Source organism: Lactuca serriola, chromosome 2 (assembly GCF_051521515.1).
Source record: "Lactuca serriola cultivar US96UC23 chromosome 2, Lser_US96UC23_V15, whole genome shotgun sequence".
Classification (NCBI taxonomy): domain Eukaryota; kingdom Viridiplantae; phylum Streptophyta; class Magnoliopsida; order Asterales; family Asteraceae; genus Lactuca; species Lactuca serriola.
This window is the reverse complement of record NC_136409.1, coordinates 155806284-155811492: the sequence shown is the minus strand read 5'-3', so window position 1 is coordinate 155811492 and position 5209 is coordinate 155806284.

The window sequence follows — 5209 nt, the reverse complement described above, 5'->3', positions numbered from 1 at the left end:
AGCCATGAAATAAAAGAAAAGAAAAGACGGAATCTAAAATGTGGGAACCTCAAGAAATGTTAGTATCCACATCGATAGTGGATCAAAACGGTCAAGAACTTCAAAATCTGATCACACTACATCGAATACTCGTGTTGGTTTCGACCTCAACGATGATGAGCCCATTCAAATGTCCCCTCTCCCCCCCCCCCCCTCCCCCGACGACCGATGGGAAGGGACAAAACAAAAAGCAAATGCAATGGCAAAGCGTTAAAGTCACATAACTTGAAAGAAATGGGCAAGAATGTGCGAGCCATAAAAGATAAAATGGATAAATCTTTGCAACTTGCTTTGGATAAAGACTCAGAAACAAAGAGACAGTGACATAAGAGTGCTAGCGATGGACACGCCGAATATGACCGGGGATGAGCTTCAAGTTGTTTTGGCAATGAAGGAGGACGTCAAAAAACGTTACGCTAGTCTTTTTTAATTTCTAGTTTTTAATCATTTGATGTGTGTTTTTTTAAGTTGTAGGTTTAAGCTTTCTAATTTTTTATTTTTTAATTTTCTAACATTTTTTTAATGCCATTTTTTTAAGTAATGTAATGGTTTTTATTTGTAACTAATGAAATCTTTTGTTTTAATTAAAGCTAAAAAATTAATTTATTTAAAAATAAAAATAAATAAAGGAGTGCGACACTACCATTCTCTTGTATGTGACATAAAACCACACTTTTGTGGCAAAGAATGACATGCTGCCAACATGACAGTGAAATGAGTGCACATTTTGTGGCACCATTCCCCCGTCTTATGGTCATGAAAGTTTTTGAAAGTGGTTTTTGGGTGCAATAGAATACTTATTTTTATCTTTTGCTATTATCTAGTTTTTTTTATTAATAATTATTTATGTTTCTTGGTCGACAAGTAATTTAAGGGGTTGATTAAAACGACACCTCATTTTACCATATGGACACCCTAATTGAATTTTAAAATATTTTTATTGGTTGAAATTGTATTGTTTTCCGAAAAAGCTGATTATAAGTAATTAATTATAAATTAACTTTTTATGAAATGGTCAATAGGATGTCTTATTAGTATCACCAGACATCGATGCTCATAAATTACTAAGATTAGGCCAATAAAACAAAATAATATTTTCATTTAAAAAGTTTTTAACTCTTTTCCGAAGATTGTCTGAATTACAAAAGAGACCCAAAAGTATTGGAGTTTCTAGATGAAATAAATCCAAAGATTAGAAACCAGCTTTTCCTAATCTTTATAATGATTATTAAACTTTAAAAATTAACAAGAAATTGTTTATAAGTTGCCAAATTATTTGTTGAGGGTAATAAGGATGAAGTTAATGTACTACATTAAACGATATATTGTACAATAATTAGCCATTTATTGATATTTTTTAAACTTAGATTAGCAAATAAAAATCTAAAAAAATCGATTATATTTATAATAATAACCTATTTTAAACCCTAATAAATTATATATCGATGCATTCTATGATTAATTTATTTTAAATATTATGCATATGCTTGCTTCTGCTTCTTCTTGTCCCCCTCATCTCACAAATATTCAAGTTGACTAAAGAATTAATTTTTATACGTAAATAATATAATAAGTTCAAATGAATCTTAACCATCCAAATAATTTAGAAAAATTCAAACTTAGCCTTTCATAATAGCATAACAATGCCTCTTATCAACATCCAAATGACCTTTTTAGTTCATTAAACTATTTATTATATTCAAATAATAATAATTTACATACTAACACAACGGTTTCGGTTTTAGTATATATTGTCCTATAGTATTGAGAACACCGTTTTTAGTATATAATACAAGTTGGCATTAACGTCAAGAAAGGCCATGCCTATGCCTATTATAATTTCACAATTTACTTATCAAGATTTATACGGAAAATAGAAATTATCGTTAACATGTATGGTTTTATTTAACTTGCAAGGAGATTAGAAAAAAGGAAAACAATCAAAAGGAAACAATAGCTAACATTTAGTTTTGTAAACCATACAACCAAATTTACTTTTAGCTTCTGTTTTGTAAGCACGAGTAAAATAATAATAATTGCGAGACTATTGTATTAATAATAGTGTCATTACACTAATGTGATCCAAAATATCATTGAATTCATGTATGAAAACACCCAAAAAAAAAGTCAAACAAATTGCATCCAAACAACCAGAGCTCTACGCGACCATCAAATTCACCAAGTCCGCCCAAGAGAGCCACTACTTTACCGAGAATTCGGAGATCCTACCATTGACCAATAAAAGAGCAAATAAGAGAAGCTACCTCGCAAAGAATCTACACACAATCAATCACATGATTATGGTATACATGACACATAATCGATTCCATATCAACACCTAGTTTGGACAAATTAATTATGGTTAGCACCTATCAAGAAAAATTCTCCACATTAAAATGTTGATTTTTTTTGGAAAACAATCTATTCCACCTATTAAAGATCCATTATCTAACAAATACTTTTTCATCAACTTCACCTCCTTAGAAAAACCTGCATCATATCATAGACTTTCCAGCATTCTAGTAACTTTTTCAAGAACTTTAAAGATGGACATACAAAGTATTTTGGAAAAACCACTTCAAAAAACATTTCCTAAGTTTTGTTCGTACATGTTTCGTTGTCTAAATAACTTTTGGATAAATCACTCCAAATAACTTTTCCAAAATTTTGTTCTTATAAGCTTCAAATCCTGTCATGTCATGTCATAGGCATCCTGGTATGGATAGTTTTATTGATCCACAACGGTTGCGTAATAGTGCATGGACCCGATGTTATTAATATTATTAGTCAATCATATGTATAAAAAAGATATATCAATATCGCTATTTATTATGCGTGAAGTCTTGAACCATCATTGCCAAAATTAAAATATTAATCTTTTTACCGCCTTTAAGAACATTAACAATCACCTATAACTCATACAAAGAACATTGTTACTCTTTTACCTTTTTTAATAGGGAATTGTCTTTAAAATGTTACTATTTTACTTTAATTTACGAAGTAAGTTCAAATCAAAATTTGTTTACGAAAAAACATGAATCACAAGTAAAATTTGATGATATGACCATTTTTTTCCCAGTAACATAAATTTTACCGGTTTTGTTAATAACTTAGACCCGTAGTCATTAAATATGATCATGAGATGAATATGTTGTATTGAGGGAAATCTCCATTAAAGTCAAATTATTTTACTTTAATATACAAATAATTCCCAAATTAAAATTTATTTACGAAAAAACATGAATTACCAGTAAAATTGATGATTTGATTATTTTTTTCCGGTAACATACATTTTACCGATTTCATTGATGACATGGACACATAGTCATTAAATAGAGTTATGAGATGAATATGTTGTATATATGAAAATCTTCATTAATGTCCCATCATCTGACCTTAATGTACATATAAGTCCAAATTAAAATTTGTTTACGAAAAAAAAAATATTTACCAATAAAAATGATGATTTTGCTATTTTTTTTTTCCGGTAACATACATTTTATCGGTTTGTTGTTGACCTAAACGTCTAGTTATTAAATGAGTTGATAAGATGGATATGTTGGGTTACATAAATTAGATAGACAATTAAAAATTTCTTATAAACATAAAAATGATGAATTTGTTGTTAGTTTATGCAGTTATTGCAGCCTTCATTGGATGCATTTAATATTCCAAAAAATATGCAATGTAACATGATATCAAGTTTTTTTATAAACATATCATTATATAACTCATCACATCTATGTCATAAGCTCATTTAATGACTATGTTTCTAGGTCATTAATGAATCCGTACACTATGTCATAGGGATAAGGGTCCGGTTCCTGTGAGGACTCGTTTTAAAGTGAGGACTCGTAAAGACACTTTAAAAAATTGAAAAAAAAATCTAAAAGAATACTAATCATAAAATCGAGCATAGATCTATGTCCGGGAGAAAAAAAAATTAGAAAAAAAATTGCATCATTAAAATTGATCAATGATTCAATTTTAATTATTTTTTTTGCATCATTATGATCCATGATTCATTTTAATGATCCAATTTTTTTTCTCCCGGACATAGATCTATATTCGATTTTATGATTTGTATTTTTTTTAGATTTTTTTAAGGTGTCCTCACGAGCCCTCACTTTAAAATGAGTCATCACCCGATCCTATTTCATAGGGATAAAAAGGTCAAATCATCATTTTTATTGGTAATTTTTGTTTTTTCGTAAACAAATTTTAGTTTGGTATGTATTCTTAAATTTTAGTAACATAATGAGACTTTATGAAAATTGCCTTAGCTCATTAATATTTAGACGTTCAGGTCAGCAATGCAACATATAAAATGTCTTACAGAAAAGGATTACAACGTCTTTTTTAATCACTTTTTTCATAAACAAATGGTAGTTAGTACTTATTTATAAATTAGAATAATATAATAGAAGATATTTCTATTTTTAATTGCATCCAATCGACTATTTAAAACAATTAAACCATTGAAAAGCCTAAAAAATCTCACGATTAAATGTTAATATAATAGAACTTTAATGGATGTTTCTCCTTTTTAATTGCATTGAATCAACTATTTAAAGCAATTAAACCATTGAAAAGCCTAAAAAATGTCACAATTAAACGTTATATTAATGAAATAGAAATTTCATTAAATAAAAAAATATTTAATAAATATTTAAATTTTATATATATATATATATATATATATATATATATATATATATATAATGAAAAAAAATACACATAAATTTATATATTTGTAAAAACAATTGTAACTAAAAATAAACATTTGAGTGATGTTTCGGTTAGTTAGATTGGTATCAATCGTCAAATCAACCTTGTTATTACATTTTAAAAAGATATTTAATGCATTTAGAGTGTAGGCTAATTCGTTTATAGTACGATATCAAGTCATTTGGGTTGAGATTAAAAAGTTACCTACTGCCTTCTGATCGGTTAAGGAATTTCTGAAAGTAGCTAGTAAATGGGGGAAAGTCTTATTTGTTGATGATGATCCGAAAAAATAGTATCAATGTGGGTCGGGTATACATCAAAACAAATGTAATTAGGATGGTGTATGGGAACGCTATAGTAGTAATCAACCAGGTGGAGTTTCCGTTTCGAGTTCGGGAAACTTTCTCTTGGAAACCTCCTAGATTGAAGAAAGTTGGTGTTA